Here is an 18626-nt window from a genome sequence, read left to right on the forward strand (position 1 = left end):
CTTTGGATGTAGGAATACAACTTTTGTGTGGCTATATAGATTTACTAGAATTCAGAGATATTTTCTCATATGAACCAAACCCAAAATACCATGTCAGGAAATTTCAAGTTTGGATTTCTCTAAATTCCAGTGGGAATCTAAATATCTTTGTCGGGGAAAAAATCTGGGTGCAAGATATTTCTTAAACTTTAAGATTTTTCCGATTTATAGGAGGTGGGGCCAAGATGGCTGACGACGTAGAAGCTACCTCGGATCCCTCTTGCAACGAAGACTCAGAAACACAAGTGAATCGATCACATACATGACAATCTATGAACCCTGACCATCAAACACAGACCTAAAGAGTTGACCTGAGTGACAGGGGAGCAAAAAGCTCCATCCTGAAGCAGCGACCGCTTCTGGGACTGGTGACCAGTGCCACAGCCTTGAGCCCTCGCGGTTCCCAGGTGCCTAGTGGCGGGGCTGATTGTGGCTTGCTGAGGTGGGGCAGGCATGGGACACAGTCCTAAGCCCTAGCCCCCTGGGGTAACCTCCGTAGAAACTCAGCCAGCGCAAGCAGGCTGCACACTGACAGGGCTAACGAGAGAACAAGCAACCACCGGGAAGCAGAGACTGTTTTCAGAGCCTGGAGCCAGCGTCCCAGCCAGAAAACCTTGGTGCCGGGTTTTGGACTGGGAACAGGGGAGCAGAGCACGGCATCCTGAGATGGCGCAAACACGGGACGCAGCCTTAGCCCCCAGAGGTGACCTCGGGGGAAGCCCAGCCAGTGCACACAGGCAGTGCAGTGATGCAGCTGACAGGAGAAGAAGTCACCAGGAGGCAGTGACTGGTTTTGGAGCCTGGAGTGCAGCATTCCCGCTGGGGAGCCTTGGCGCTGGTCTTTGGATTGGGAGCGAAGGAACTGACCACGGCTTCTGAGACAGCACAAGCAAGGACGTGGGCATGACCCTTGGGGCAATCTTGACCCAGCCGATGCGCACAGGCTACACACCCCTCGGGAACCTCAGATAAAACAGTCATCACCAAGCAAGATAAGTAACATTGTCTATATTCCTGGGTGCTACTCTCTCCTATCTATCTGATCCTTCCCCTCCCCTTCCCAGGCGGCTTCATTAACATTGGAATTTCCTGAGCCAGAGAGTGAAGTGCTCTGCGGTTTTTTGTTTTTATTTTTTTGCTTTTCCTAACCCATTCTCCTGGCCTGAGAAAAGCAGCTACAAAAAACCCAGGGACCAAAAATCCTTCCCTGACTTCCCAAAATTGGACTAAAAACACAGAACCAGCTCCAGCCAAGCATATGAGATCCACAGTCTTGGGCTTTCATCCCTACAGGCAACAAGGTGGCTATTATAATCCAAAGGCAATTCTGACAGGGATCTGACTGTAATTGTTTTAGCGGATTACTGGAAAGACAAGTTTCCCAGGTCTGATATCTCTACCTATTAAACAGAGCCCTCACTGACCCACAAAAGGGAACTGAGGGCTCAAGCTCTGCCCAAACCACCTAGCCTCCTGCCATAGGGGTCTGAGGATAGTGACACCCACCAATCTGTAGAGGTACATGCATTGGGTGCCTAAGGTACAGCTGCAGAGCCCACCCCCCAAAGTGCTTTAGGAATAGAGACACACCTACCTCACTGGCACTTGGGGGAAGCCTGTCAGCATCCTGCCCCTCCCCGGAGTATGACCCCCTGCTGCTACTAGAATCTGGTGCACACAACTATCACCACTACTCCTCTAAGTGAATAGGTGACAGTCTACACCACACACTTGGTAACCGAAAATCAGATTCTACTCAAAAATAGTGAATAGACTCTTAGGCTTATATATCTGGTAATAGCCCAAACCATCTGGTAATTGGACATAAGTGATTCAACGGCTACAACAATCAAGACAGCACAATCTAGTAGCCCATCTACGTATTTTGAAAGAAAACAAAACAAGATAAGACTCAGTGAGCAAATATAAAATAAATCATTACAATATCTTATAGATGGCTCGTAGACAGCAGTCGATATCAAACCACATAAAGAAGCAGACCATGATTGCTTCCACAACTCCCCAGAATTAAAGAATCAAAATCTTTCCCAAATGAAGATTCATTCTTGGAATTGCCAGATGCAAAATATAAAAAACTAATTTACAGAATGATTCAAGACATCAGGGATGACCTCAAAAATGAAATAAGGCAATCTACAGAAAAAGCCAAGGAACACACTGATAAAGCAGTTGAAGAAATCAAAAAGATTATTTGAGAACATAGTGGAAAAATTAATAAGCTGCAAGAATCCATAGAGAGACAACATTCAGAAATCCAAAAGATTAACAGTAAAATTACAGAATTAGACAACTCAATAGGAAGTCAGAGGAGCAAAATCAAGCAATTGGACTGCAGAGTGGGGGAGATGGAGGGTAAAGCAATTGACACCAATATAGTTGAAGGAAATTAGATAAAAGAATTAAAAAAAAATGAAAAAAACCCTAAGAATCATGTGGGACTCTATCAAGAAGAATAACTTGTGCATGATTGGAGTTTCAGAACAGGGAGGGATAACAGAAAACACAGAGAGAATAGTTGAAGACGTGTTGGGAGAAAACTTCCCTGACATCATGAAAGACAAAAGGATATCTATCCAAGATGCTCATCGAACCCCATATAAGATTGATCCAAAAAGAAAATCACCAAGACATATTATCATCAAACTTGCCAAAACCAAAGATAAAGAGAAAATTTTAAAAGCAGCCAAGGACAAAAGAAAGGTCTCCTACAAAGGAGAATCAATAAGAATAAGTTCAGACTACTCAGCAGAAACCATGCAGTCAAGAAGGCAATGGGATGACATATATAGAGCACTGAAGAAGAAAAGCTGCCAGCCAAGGATCATATATCCAGCAAAACTCTCTCTCAAATATGAAGGTGAAATTAAAACATTTACAGATGAACACAAGCTTAGAGAATTTGCAAAAACCAAACCAAAGCTACAAGAAATACTAAAGGAAATTGTTTGGTCAAAAAATCAATAATATTAGATACCAACACAACACAAGGTCACAGAACAGAACATCCTGATATCAACTCAAATAGGGAAATCACAAAAACAAATTAAGATTAATTTTAAAAAGAAAAAAATGCTCAAAACAGGGAATCACTGAAGTCATTATGTAAAAGATCACAATAATCAAAAAGAGGGACTAAATACAGGAGGCATAGAACTGCCATACGGAGAGGAAAACAATGCGATATAGGACGATACAAGTTAGGTTTTTACTTAGAAAAATAGGGGTAAATATTAAGGTAACCACAAAGAGGTATAACGATTCCATAACTCAAAATAAAAACCAAGAAAAACATAAATTCAACTACTATGAAAATGAGGAACACACAGTTTACAAAAAAAAAGTCTCAGCAAAAAAAAGTAAGTGGAGAAAAGAAATTGTCAACAACACACACAAAAAGGCATCAAAATGACAGCACTAAACACAAACTTATCCACAATTACGCTGAATGTAAAAGGAATAAATGCACTAATAAAGAGACAGAGAGTCTCAGACTGGATAAAGAAACACGATCCGTCTATATGCTGCCTACAAGAGACACACCTTAGACTTAGAGACACAAACAAACCAAAACTCAAAGGATGGAAAAAAATATATCAGGCAAAAAACAATCAAAAAAGAGCAGGAGTAGCAATATTAATTTCGGATAAAATAGACTTTAAAGTTAAATCCACCACAAAGGATAAAGAAGGACACTACATAATGATTAAAGGGACAATTGACCAGGAAGATATAACCATATTAAATATTTATGCACCCAATGACAGGGCTTCAAGATACATAAAACAAACTTTACCAGAACTGAAAAGTGAGATAGACACCTCCACAATTATAGTAGGAGTCTTCAACACACCACTTTCGGAGAAGGACAGGACTTCCAGTAAGAAGCTCAATAGAGACACAGAAGATCTAATTGCTACAAACAACTTGACCTCATAGACCTACACATAACGCTCCACCCAACAGCTCCAAAATATACTTTTTTTTCTAGCGCACATGGAACATTCTCTAGAATAGACCACATATTAGGTCATAAAACAAACCTTTGCAGAATCCAAACCATAGAAATATTACAAAGCATCTTCTCAGACCACAAGGCCATAAAAGTGGAAATCAATGACAGGAAAAGCAGGGAAAAGAAATCAAATACTTGGAAACTGAACAACACCCTCCTGAAAAAAGACTGGGTTATAGAAGACATCAAGGAGGGAATAAAGAAATTCATAGAATGCAACGAGAATGAAAATACTTCCTATCAAAACCTCTGGGACACAGCAAAAGCAGTGCTCAGAGGCCAATTTATATCGATAAATGCACACATACAAAAAGAAGAAAGAGCTAAAATCAGAGAACTGTCCCTACAACTTGAACAAATAGAAAGTGAGCAACAAAAGAATCCATCAGGTACCAGAAGAAAACAAATAATAAAAATTAGAGCTGCACTAAATGAATTAGAGAACAGAAAAACAATTGAAAGAATTAACAAAGCCGAAAGCTGGTTCTTTGAAAAAATTAACAAAATTGATAAACCAGTGGCCAGACTGACTAAAGAAATACAGGAAAGGAAACAAATAACCCTAATAAGAAACAAGATGGGCGATATCACAACAGACCCAACTGAAATTAAAAGAATCATATCAGATTATTATGAAAAATTGTACTCTAACAAATTTGCAAACCTAGAAGAAATGGATGAATTCCTAGAAACACACTACCTACCTAAACTAACACAATCAGAAGTAGAACAACTAAATAGACCCATAACAAAAAAAGAGATTGAAAAGATAATCAAAAAACTCCCAACAAAAAAAAGCTCTGGCCCGGATGGCTTCACTGCAGAGTTCTACCAAACTTTCAGAGAAGAGTTAACACCACTACTAAAGGTATTTCAAAGCATAGAAAATGATGGACTACTACCTAACTCATTCTATGAAGCCAGCATATCCCTGATACCAAAACCAGGTAAAGACACCACAAAAAAAGAAAATTACAGACCTATATCCCTCATGAACATAGATGCAAAAATCATCAACAAAATTCTAGCCAATAGAATTCAACAACATATCAAAAAAATAATCGACCACGACCAAGTGGGATTTATACCAGGTATGCCAGGTTGTTTTAATATTAGAAAAAACATTAATGTAATCCACCACATAAGTAAAACAAAAGACAAAAACCACATGAACTTATCAATTGATGCCGAAAAGGCATTTGACAAAGTCCAACACCCATTCATGATAAAAACTCTCAGCAAAATAGGAATTGAAGGAAAATTCCTCAACATAATAAAGGGCATCTAAAAAAAAATTTTTTTTTTTTTTATACAAAGGCAACAGCCAACATCACTCTAAATGGAGAGAGTCTGAAAGCATTTCCCTTGAGAACGGGAACCAGACAAGGATGCCCTTTATCCCCACTCTTATTCAACATTCTGCTAGAGGTCCTAGCCAGAGCAATTAGGCTAGACAAAGAAATAAAGGGCATCCAGATTGGCAAGGAAGAAGTAAAATTATCTCTATTTGCAGATGACATGATCTTATACACAGAAAACCCTAAGGAATCCTCCAGAAAAGTACTGAAACTAATAGAAGAGTTCGGCAGAGTCTCAGGTTACAAGAGAAACATACAAAAATCACTTGGATTCCTCTACATTAACAAAGAGACCATCGAAGAGGAAATCACCAAATCAATACCATTCACAGTAGCCACCAAGAAGACAAAATTCTCAGGAATAAATCTTACCAAAGATGTAAAAGACCTATACAAAGAAAACTACAAAGTACTAGTGCAAGAAACTAAAAGGGACCTACATATGTGGAAAAACATACCTTGCTCATAGATAGGAAGACTTAACGTAGTAAAAATGTTTATTCTACCAAAAGCCATCTATACATACAATGCACTTCCGATCCAAATTCCAATGACATTTTTTAATTAACTTTTATTGAGCTTCAAGTGAACATTTACAAATCAAGTCAGTCTGTCACATATAAGTTAATATACATCTTACTCCTTACTCCCACTTGCTCTCCCCCTAATGAGTCAGCCCTTCCAGTCTCTCCTTTCGTGAAAACTTTGGCAGCCTCCAACTCTCTCTATCCTCCCATCCCTCCTCCAGACAGGAGATGCCAACACAGTCTCAAGTGTCCACCTGATATAATTAGCTCACTCTTCATCAGCATCTCTCTCCCACCCACTGTCCAGTCCCTTTCATGTCTGATGAATTGTCTTCGGGGATGGTTCCCGTCCTGGGCCAACAGAAGGTTTGGGGACCATGACCGCCAGGATTCCTCTAGTCACATCCAGACCATTAAGTATGGTCCAATGACATTTTTTAATGTGATGGAGAAACAAATCACCAACTTAATATGGAAGGGAAAGAAGCCCCGGATAAGTAAAGCATTACTGAAAAAGAAGAAGAAAGTGGAAGGCCTCACTCTACCAGATTTTAGAACATATTATACAGCCACAGTAGTCAAAACAACAACAGGCACATAGGCCAATGGAACAGAATTGAGAACCCAGATATAAATCCATCCACATATGAGCAGCTGATATTTGACAGAGGACCAGTGTCAGTTAGTTGGGGAAAAGATAGTCTTTTTAACAAATGGTACTGGCATAACTGGATATCAATTTGCAGAAAAATGAAACAGGACCCATACCTCACACCATGCACAAAAACTAACTCCAAGTGGATCAAAGACCTAAACATAAAGACTAAAATGATAAAGATCATGGAAGAAAAAATAAGGACAACCTTAGGAGCCCTAATACAAGGCATAAACAGAATACAAAACATTACTAGAAATGACGAAGAGAAACCCGATAACTGGCAGCTCCTAAAAATCAAACACCTATGCTCATCTAAAGACTTCACCAAAAGAGTAAAAAGACCACCTACAGATTGGGAAAAAATTTTCAGCTATGACATCTCTGACCAGTGCCTGATCTCTAAAATCTATATGATTCTGTTAAAACTCAACCACAAAAAGACAAACAACCCAATCAAAAAGTGGGCAAAGGATATGAACACGCACTTCACTAAAGAAGATATTCAGGCAGCCAACAGATACATGAGAAAATGGTCTCGATCATTAGCCATTAGAGAAATGCAAATTAAACCTACAGTGAGATTCCACCTCACTCCAACAAGGCTGGCATTAATCCAAAAAACACAAAATAATAAATGTTGGAGAGGCTGCGGAGAGATTGGAACTCTTATACACTGCTGGTGGGAATGTAAAATGGTACAACCACTTTGGAAATCTATCTGGCGTTATCTTAAAGAGTTAGAAATAGAACTTCCATACAACCCAGAAATCCCACTCCTCGGAATATACCCTAGAGAAATAAGAGCCTTCACACGAACAGATATATGCACACCCGTGTTTATTGCAGCTCTGTTTACAATAGCAAAAAGTTGGAAGCAACCAAGGTGTCCATCAACGGATGAATGGTTAAATAAATTGTGGTGTATTCACACAATGGAATACTACGCATCGATAAAGAACAGTGACGAATCTGTGAAACATTTCATAACATGGAGGAACCTGGAAGGCATTACGCTGAGTGAAATTAGTCAGAGGCAAAAGGACAAATATTGTATAAGACCACTATTATAAGATCTCGAGAAATAGTATAAACTGAGAAGAACACATACTTTTGTGGTTATGAGGTGGGGAAGGAGGGAGGGTGGGAGAGGGTTATTTACTGATTAGTTAGTAGATAAGAACTACTTTAGGTGAAGGGAAGGACAATATTCAATACAGGGAAGGTCAGCTCAATTGGACTGGACCAAAAGCAAAGAAGTTTCCAGGATAAACTGAACACTTCGAAGGTCAGCGGAGCAAGGGCGGGGGTTTGGGGACTATGGCTTAAGGGGACTTCTAAGTCAATTGGAAAAATAATTCTATTATGAAAACATTCTGCATCTCACTTTGAAGTGTGGCATCTGGGGTCTTAAATGCTGACAAGCGGCCATCTAAGATGCATCGGTTGGTCTCAACCCACCTGGATCAAAGGAGAATGAAGAACAGCAAGGTCACACGACAACTAAGAGCCCAAGAGATAGAAAGGGCCACATGAACTAGAGACTTACATCATCCTGAGACCAGAAGAACTAGATGGTGCCCGGCCACAACCGATGACTGCCCTGACAGGGAACACAACAGAGAACCCCTGAGGGAGCAGGAGAACAGTGGGATGCATACCCTAAATTCTCATAAAAGGACCAGACTTAATGGTCTGACTAAGACTAGAAGATTCCCGGTGGTCATGGTCCCCAAACCTTCTGTTGGCCCAGGACAAGAACCATTCCCGAAGACAACTCATCAGAAAGGGAAGGGACTGGACAATGGGTTGGAGAGAGATGCTGATGAAGAGTGAGCTACTTGTATCAGGTGAACACTTGAGACTGTGTTGGTGTCTCCTGTCTGGAGGGGAGATGAGAGGGTAGAGAGGGTTAGAAACTGGCAAAACGGTCACGAAAGGAAAGACTGGAAGGAGGGAGCGGTCTGACTCATTAGGGGGAGAATAAATGGGAGTATGTAGTAAGGTGTATATAGGCTTATGCGTGACAGACTGACTTGATTTGTAAACTTTCACTTAAAGCACAATAAAAATTATTTAAAAAAAAACTTTAAGATTTTTCCACCTTTTATTATAACTGTCTCACCTAAACCTAATCAACAATTTTTAAGCTACTCAACTTTATCAAGACTTTCCAAAACATTGAGTTTAGTTTTCATAGAAAAAACTACTTTCATTGTTTTTCATACTTCTTTAGATTTCAGGATATAAGTTACATAATTACCATGACATGTTCAATTGAAGTCGACATGTTTGGGAACAAATGAAACGGACTCTTGGTAAGCATACAATTCAAATGATGGGAAGAGAAAGAACACAGGAAATCAAGAGTGGGGCTGTGATTCTCAAATATCCAGTATGCCTTAGGCACCCCTCAGCATGTTGAACCATAGGAATGGAAATCCTTACCAGTCTTCTAGTGTTTGTGGACTTATTTGAATAAGACCTCTGTATTAGGTTTCTATGGCTACTGTAATGAACCACTACCAAATTTCTTGCTTAAAACAACACACATTTCTTCTCTTACAGTTCTGGAGGTCAGAAATCCAAAATTAGTTTTATAGGCTAAGGTCAAGGTGTTGGCAGGGCCGCATTCCCTCCAAAGGCTCTAGGGGAGAATTTGTGTCCTTGCTTTTTCCAGCTTCTAGAGCTGCATTCTGTGCATTCCTTGGCTCGTGGTCCCTTCCTCCATCTTGAAAGCCAGCAATGTAACATCTTCCTTTAGTCATTGTATTGTCTTCTCCTGTAGTAGTATCTACCTCTGCCTCTCTCTTACAAAGACACTTATGATTACATCATTGAGCCCACCTGGATAATGCAGGCTACCATTCCCATCTCAAAATCCTTAACACAGCACACCTGTAAAGTGCCTTTTGCCATGTAAGGTAATATATTCACAGGTTCTAGAGATTAGGATGCAGACATGTTATTGTTATAGTTAGGTGCTGTCAAGTGACTCCAGGTGGCAGAGTAGAACTGCCCCACAGAGTTTTCTAGACTTTAAAATTTTTTTTTTTTTTTAATCTTTATGGGAGCAGAACACCAGGTCTTTTCTTCCATGGGGATGCTGGGTGGGTTCGAACTAACAACCTTTTTGTTAGCAGCTGTCTTAGTTATCTAGTGCTCCTATAACAGAAATACCACAAGTGCGTGGCTTTAACAAAGAAAAGTTCATTTTCTCACAATAAAGTAGGCTAAAAGTCCAGATTTAGGGTGTTGGCTCCAGGGGAAGGCTTTCTCTCTCTGTTGGACTTCTCATCAGTCTTTCGCCTGGTAGGATCTTCTCCACATAGGGACCCTGGGTCCAAAGGATGCACTCTGCTCCCAGCATTGCTTACTTGGTGGTCTGAAGTCCCCCTGACTCTCTGCTTGTTTCTTTTATATCTCAAGAGATTGCCTTAAGACACAGTCCAATCTTGTAGATCGAGTCCTGCCTCACTAACATAATTGCTGCCAATCCTCCCTCATTAACATCATAGAGGAAGGATTTACAACATATAGGAAAATCACACAATACCAGGAATCATGGCCCAGCCCAATTGATGCACACATTTTTGGGGGAACATAATCCAAACCATGACAGCAGCCAAATGCTTAACCATTGCTCCACCAAGGTTCCTTATAGACATGTTGTTATTGTGGTTTGGTGCCTTTGAGTCGGTTTCAAGTCATAACAACCCTATGTACAACAGAATGAAACACTGCCCAGTCCTGTGCCACTCTCACAACTGTTGCTATGTTTAGCCCATTGTTGCAGACATTGTGTCTGACTCAGTTATCAAGTGCAGCCATGACAGAAATACCACAAGTGGATGGCTTTAACAAAGAGAGGTTTATTTTCTCACAGTAAACTAGGCTAAAAGTCCAAATTCAGGGCATCAGCTCCAGGGGAAGGCTTTCTCTCTCTGTCGGCTCTGGAGGAAGATCCTTGTCCTCAATCTTCCCATGGTTGAGGAGCTTCTCAGGCATAGGGACCCCAGGTCCAAAGGATGTGCTTTGCTCCTGGAACTGCTTTCTCGGTGTATGAGGTCCCCAACTCTCTGCCTGCTTCCCTTTACTTTTATCGCTTGAGAGATAAAAGGTGGTGCAGGCCACACCCCAGGGAAACTCCCTTTACATTGGATCAGGGAGGTGATCTGAGTAAGGGTGGTGTTACAATCCCACCCTAATCCTCTCAACATAAAATTACAATCACAAAATGGAGGACAACCACACAATACTGGGAATCTAGGCCTAACCAAATTAATACACACCTTTTTGGAGGGACATAATTCAATCCATGACATTCCACCCTTTGGCCCCCCAAAAATCACATTCTTGCAACATGCAAAACATATTCATCCCATCATACCAAAGCAAAAGTCTTAACTCCAAGTCCAAAATCCAAAAATTCCTCTACATCTGTGAAATCTAGAATACAAGTTATCTGCTTCCAAAGTACAATGGCAGAACAGACACAAGCTAGACATTTCCATTACAAACGGGAGAAACTGAAGGGAAAGAAGGCATAACAGGCACCAAGCAAGCTAGCAGAACACATTACATTAGCCCTCAAAGATTTGAAAACAATTCCTGTTCTCTGAGGCAATTTACACAATAGCCTGGCCCTCCAGACTCTAGATATTGGCCACACTCTCCAGATTCTGAGTGGAGGTCCCTGGCCCTGGGCTTCAGCTCTGCCTTCCAGGCCCACTGGGACAGCAACTCTGCTCCCTTGGCTTTAGGCACACCATTCTCCTAGTCCATCTGAGTGGTAACTCCACCCTTAGAGACACCAGAGGCCATGGCTCCACCCTTTGGAAGCTCCGAGGTCATGGCCATACCTTTTGAGATTGAGGCAGCTCAGCTTCTTCTGTTCCCTGTCTCTTAAGCTTCTGTTTCCTGGTTTCTTGGTCTCTCACTCATTGGGCCTCACGCCTGCATCTACTCTGCTGGGGCAAGTGTTCCAAAGCTCAGTAGCTCCACCAGTAAGTGCCTGGAGGCACCCCACTCCACCAGGAAGCCTCATGCACACAGGCACTCAGCTCTCTTGCTCCGTGGGTCAGCTCCAGTGCTGTCCTGCACTGGTCTCCTGGTTCTGCTGCTGCTGGTTCTCTGCTGTTGCCACTTCTCTGCCACTGCAGGTTCTCTGCTGCGTTGGTCCTCTGCCACTGTCGCAACTCTATCCGTTCACAGTTTCAAAACTGCTCCCATGTTTTAGGTATCTGTTAGAGCAGCACCCCACTCTCGGTACCAAATTCTGTCTCAGTTATCTAGAGCTGCTATAACAGAAATACCACAAGCAGATGGCTTTAACAAAGAGAGGTTTATTTTCTCACAGTGAAGTAGGCTAAAAGTCCAAATTCAGGGCATCAGCTCTAGGGGAAGTCTTTCTCTATCGGCTCTGGAGGAAGGTCCTTGTTCTCAATCTTCCCATGGTTGAGGCGCTTCTCAGGCGCAGGGACTCCAGGTCCAAAGGACATGCCCTTGTACTGAGAGTGGTTCTAGAGAAACAAAATTGTAAAGATGATTTTTCTAAGTTGATTTTCAAGTTTGGTTAGTCTTAAGGATGTTGATGACTCTGCTTCTAACAGTAAAGAGGGCACTGCTAATCCATGGGCTGAGGTAACAATACAAATACGCAAAATATTACCACCAGTAGATCAGGCGTTGGTGAAACGCGAGGCTCTAGGTGAACACATGTATGATATCTTTCTAGAGTTTGGTCGGAACGAGAAGTATAAGGAAGCTGGTTGGTTGGTCCTACTTTTGCTAGACAAAGTGGTGAAAGAAAGAGATGCACTCAGGGCTTCAGACTCAAAACTCAAGTGCCTCATAAACGACCTCAAAGCTTCTACTTGTCCTTTGAAAGAAAGCCTTATTTCTTGTAGTAACGGAGCTGATATTGCTGAAAGCCAAACCCAGACTCTTATTGTAAGAGTAGCTGAATTAAAACGCCAGCTTAATTGCCAACCTGAAGAGGTGTCTGAAGTTAAAGTGAGGGCATTGATTGGGAAGAAATGGGATCCTGAAACTTGGAATGGGGACATATAGGCAGGTAATCAGGAAGCTGGAGACACAGAGCCTCTAAATTCTGCTGAATCTCTCCTGCCAACAGAACCACTCTCATCTGAAGAGATTACTTCATGTTCGTCTGTTACACCACCCTGCCCAGAAAAACCCTTAGCCCCTCCACTCGCACCTGGTGAGATTAGCGCTAGCCCAGCTGCCTCTAAAGAGCCCTTGCATGAGGATGATGCTTTACAAGACAATGTTGAATGTTTTCAAAACGATTCCACACTACCGGTTCTGGCTTCTAGACCTATAACTAGACTTAAGTCCCAGCGAGCACCAAACGGTGAAGTACAAAGTGTGACCCAGAAGGAGGTATGCTACACTCCAAAAGAACTACTTGACTTTTCTAATATGTACAAACAGAAACCTGGGGAATATATGTGGGAATGGCTATTAAGAGTGTGGGATAATGGTGCAAGGAACATAAAGATGGATCAATCTGAGTATGTTGATATGAGTCTACTAAGCACAGATCATACAATGTTTCAGCTAGAGAAGTTAAGAAAGGATCTAATAGTTTTTTTGGCTGGGTTGCTAAAGCGTGGATTATACGGTGGTCTACACTAAACCAAGGTGAAGTACCAGACTTGCCTTGGTGTACTGTAGAAGAAAGTATCCAAAGGTTTAGGGGAACTGGCATGCTAGAGTGGATTTACCAGGTTAGACCCACAGACCCACACATGAAATGCCCAGAGGACACACCTTTTACCACAACTGTGAGGAACAAATTTGTGAATGGAGCTCCAGCATCCTTGAAGACTGGCGTGATTGCTATTTTATGTAAATCAGATTTGACAGTGGGAACTGCCCTAACTGAATTAAGACACCTAGCTACAATGGGGCTGATTGGATCCTGTAGTAGTAGGGGCCAAGTGGCTGCACTCAACTGACAAAGACAAGGTGGGCGTGGTTACAGTAATGGACAGCAGAGTCAAAGCAGTAATCAGAATAGCCTGTCCCGTAGGGACTTATGGCATTGGCTACTTAGTCACGGTGTCCCTAGGGGTGAAATAGATGGTAAACCTACTAAATATTTACTTCATCTGTACAAGTGGATGAATTCTAGGTTAGGTGAACAGCAGTCTAACTCAAATTGCCAGAATAGAGAGTCACGGTCTTTCAATCAATTCCCAGACTTGAGTGAGTTTAAAGACCCACAACCCCTTGAATGAAGGGGAGGCCAGGTCCCCTTGAGGAAGGACTCCAATACACTGCCAAAAATTTATACTATTAATCTCTCTCCCAGCCTTCCCAAAGGGATCTAGGGCACACTGGCTCTGAACTGACATTAATCCCAGGAGACCCAAAACATCACTGTGGTCCACCAGTCAGAGCAGGGGCATATGGAGGTCAGGTTATTAATGGAGTCTTGGCTCATATCTGTCTCACAGTAGGTCCAGTGGGTCCCTGAAACCATCCTGTAGTGATTTCCCCAGTTCCAGAATGCATAATTGGAATAGATATACTAAGCAACTGGCAGAACCCCCACACTGGATCTCTGACAAATAGAGTAGGGGCTATTATGCTAGGAAAAACCAAGTGGAAGCCATTAGAACTGCCCCTACCTAGGAAAATAGTAAACCAAAAGCAATACTGCATTCCTGGAGGGATTGCAGAGATTACTGCCACCATCAAGGACTTGAAGGATGCTGGGGTGGTGATTCCCACCACATTCCCATTCAACTCTCCTATTTGGCCTGTGCAAAATACAGATGGATCTTGGAGAATGACAGTAGATTATTGAAAACTTAACCAGGTGGTGGCTCCGATTGTAGCTGCTGTTCCAGATGAAGTTTCATTGTTTGAGCAAATTAATACATCTCCTGGCACCTGGTATGCAGCTATTGATCTGGCGAATGCCTTTTTCTCCATACCTATTTCAAAGGACCACCAGAAGCAGTTTGCCTTCTGCTGGCAAGGCAAACATTTAGTTGCCTACCTCAGAGCTACATCAACTGTCCAAACCTTTGTCATAATTTAGTCCGCATGGACCTTGATCGCCTTTCCCTTCAACAAGGCGTCACACTGATCCATTACATTGATGACATTATGCTGTTTGGACCTAGTAAGGAAGAAGTGTCAATGACTCTGGATTTCTTGGTAAAACATTTGCATGCTAGAGGGTGGGAAATTAATCCCACAAAAATTCAGGCTCCTTCCACCTCAATGAAATTTCTAGGGGTACAGTGGAGTGGGGCGTGTCGAGACATTACTTCTAAAGTGAAAGATAAGTTATTGCATCTGGCTGCCCCCATAACTAAAAAGGAGGCACAGCACCTACTGGGCCTCTTTGGATTTTGGAGACAACATATTCCTCATTTGGGTGTGCTCCTCCAGCTTATTTGTCAAGTAACTCAAGAAGCTGCTAGTTTTGAGTGGGGCCCAGAAAAAGAGAAGGCTCTATAGCAGGTTCAGGCTGCTGTGCAAGCCTCTCTGACACTTGGGCCATATAATCCAGCTGATCCAATGGTGCTTGAAATGTCCGTGGCTGATAGAGATGCTGTTTGGAGTCTTTGACAGGTGCCTATTGGTGAATCACAGTGTAGACCCTTAGGATTTTGGAGCAAAGCCCTGCCATCCTCTGCAGATAACTACTCTCCTTTTGAGAAACAGCTTTTGGCTTGTTACTGGACTTTAGTAGAGACTACAGGCTTAACCATGGGACATCAAGTCACCATGCGGCCTGAGCTGCCCATCAGGAACTGGGTGTTGTCTGACCCACAGAGCCATAAAGTTGGATGTGCATAGCAGCACTCCTTCATTAAATGGAAGCGGTATATATGAGATTGAGCCCAAGTGGGACTTGAAGGCACAAGTAAGTTGCATGAGGAAGTGGCCAAAATGCCCATGGACTCCACTCCTGTCACATAACCTTCCATCTCCCAGTCTGCACCTATGGCCTCATGGGGAGTTCCTTATGACAAGTTGACTGAAGAAGAGAAAACTCATGCCTGGTTTACAGATAGTTCTGCACGATATGCAGGCACCACTCGAAAGTGGACAGCGGCAGCACTACAGCCCCTTTCTGGGACCTCCCTGAAGAACAGTGGTAAAGGGATAGCCTCCCAATGGGCAGAACTTTGAGCAGTGCACCTGGTTGTTCATTTTGTTTGAAAGGAGAAATGGCCAAATGTGCGATTGTATACTGATTCATGGGCTGTGGCCAATGGTTTGGCTGGATGGTCAGGGACTTGGAAGGAACATGATTGGAAAATTTGAGACAAATATTTACGGGGAAGAAGTATGTGGATGGACCTCTCCGAATGGATCAAAGAAGTGAAGTTATTTGTGTCTCACGTGAATGCTCATCAAAAGGTGACCTCAGCAGAGGATGATTTTAACAGTCAAGCAGATAGGATTACTCATTCTGTGGAAACCACTAATCCTCTTTCCCCAGCTACTCTTGTCATTGCCCAATGGGGTCATGAACAAAGTGGCCATGGTGGCAGGGATGGAGATTATCCATGGGCCCAGCAACATGGACTTTCACTCACCAAGGCTGACTTGGCTACAGCCACTGCTGAGTGCCCAATCTGCCAGCAGCAGAGACCAACACTGAGTCCCTGATATGGCACCATCCCTCGAGGTGACCAGCCAGCAACTTGGTGGCAAGTTGATTACATTGGACCACTTCCATCATGGAAAGGGCAGCGTTTTGTCCTTACTGGAATAGGCACTTACTCTGGATATGGATTTGCCTTCTCTGCACACCATGCTTCTGCCAAAACCACCAGAATGCCTTATCCACCGTCATGGTATCTCACATAGCATTGCCTCTGATCAAGGGACTCACTTCATAAGAAATGACGTTCAGCAGTAGGCCCATGCTCATGGAATTCACTGGTCTTCCCGTGTTTCCCATCATCCTGAAGCAGCTAGCTTGATAGAACAATGGAATGGCCTCCTAAAGGCACAATTATGGTGCCAGCAGGGTGGCAATACCTTGTAGGGTTGGGGCAATGTTCTCTAGGAGGCTGTATATGCTCTAAATCAGTGTCCAATATATGGTGCTGTTTCTCCCATAGCAAGGATTCATGGGCACAGAAATCAAGGGGTGGAAATGGGAGTGGCACCACTCACTGTTACCCCTGGTAACCCACTTGCAAGACTTTCTTCCTTTCCCTGCGACCTTATGCTTTGCAGGTCTAGAGGTCTTAGTTCCAAAGGGAGGAATGCTCCCACCTGGAGACACATCACTGATTCCATTGAACTGGAAGCTAAGAATGCCACCTGGCCACTTTGAGCTCCTTATGCCTCTGGATCAACAGGCAAAGGAGGGAGTTACCACACTGGCTGGTGTGATTGATCCAGACTACCAAGAGGAAATCAGATTGATATTGCATAACGGAGGTAAAGAAGAGTATGTCTGGAATGCAGGAGATCTCTTAGGGAGTCTCTTAGTACTACCGTACCCTGTGATTAGTCAATGGAAAACTGCAGCAACTCAATTCTGACATGACCACTAATGGCTCAGACCCTTCAGGAATGAAGATTTGGGTCACCCCACCAGGCAAAGAACCATGACCAGCTGAGGTGCTTGCTGAGGGCAATGGGAATACAGAATGGGTGGTGGAAGATGGCAGTTCTAAATACCAGTTACGGCCAGGTGACCAGGTGCAGAAACAAGGACTGTAATTGTTATGTGTATTTCTGCTTTGTATGTGTGCATCAGATATTTTTGTTTTCTTCACTTATAAAATATAAGATGTAAATGGGGCTAATGCATTTTTCGTTTATGTATGTTAGGGGCAAGTATAACTTTATAATTGTGTTTATTCAGAGATTGTGTATGGTTTGGGGAAATGTGTACAGATGCCAAGTTGACAAGGGGTGGACTGTGATGGTTAAGGTTGTGTGTCAACTCTGCTGGGCCATGATTCTCAGTGTTTTGGAAGTTGTATAATGTGATCACTTCCTTGTCGAAATTTGTTACCTGATCACCCCCATGATGGAATCTGCTGAGTGGTACTGGCAGGGGTGGGGCCTGTGGCAGCTCACCGCCCCCTCAGCCTTCATCTTTATGCCTTCTGCCACCTACTTCCTTTTCTGCTTGCCTTAAAAATGTTGTGGGCTTGTTCTGGATCCACCAGCTGTCTCCTGCCTGACCTCTAATTCTTGGGACTTGAGCTAGCAGCTTACTTGTCCATCTTGGGATTCGCCAATCTTCACAGCCTGTGAGCAAGAGTCCTGCTCCCTGACCTGCCTATCTTGGGTATGCCAGCCCCTGCAACTATGTGACTCAGGAGAAACTTTGTGGTCTTCCTGCCAGCCTCGGGGATTCCTCAACTGTCACAGACTGGGAGCAGGAGCCCTGCTTACTGACCTGCTCATCTTAGGTTCACCAGCTTGTGCAGCTCCATGAATTTCAAAAGGCCTCTATCCTGATCTGAGGACTTGGGATGTTCCAACCCCTACAATCACATGACCTCTTTCCTTGATATAAATCTCTCTGTATATATTTATATGCTTTACTGGTTTTGCTTCTCCAGAGAACTCAGCCTAAGACAGTGTAACCCATCTCATTGAGGGTCTTCCTCTTTTTCGCTGACCCTCTACATTACCAAGCATGATGTCCTTCTCCCAGGTTTGGTCCCTCCTTGATAAGAAGGACCTGACGATCTACTTCCAGAAAAAAATAATTAGCCAGTGGAAACCTTATGGATAACAATGGAACATTGTCTGATACAGTGCTAGAAGATGAGCTCCTCAAGTTGGAAGACACTCAAAATATGACTGGGAAAGAGCTGCCTCCTCAAAGTAGAGTTGGCCTTAATGATGTGAATAGAGTAAAGCTTTCGGGACCTTTTGCTCATGTGACACAACTCAGAATGAGAAGAAACAGCTGTGAACATCCATTAGTAATTGGAACTTGGAATGCATGAAGTATGAATCAAAGAAAATTAAAAGTAGTAAAAAATGAA

At 42.8% G+C, this 18626-nt stretch overlaps 1 pseudogene; it reads left to right on the top strand.

Moving 5' to 3' along the window:
• The first annotated feature begins 224 nt into the window (after nt 1-224).
• Nucleotides 225-18074, top strand: LOC135228934 (uncharacterized; annotated as a pseudogene).
• Nucleotides 18075-18626: the final 552 nt, after the last annotated feature.

The sequence above is a fragment of the Loxodonta africana genome, chromosome X (assembly GCF_030014295.1).
Source record: "Loxodonta africana isolate mLoxAfr1 chromosome X, mLoxAfr1.hap2, whole genome shotgun sequence".
Taxonomy (NCBI): domain Eukaryota; kingdom Metazoa; phylum Chordata; class Mammalia; order Proboscidea; family Elephantidae; genus Loxodonta; species Loxodonta africana.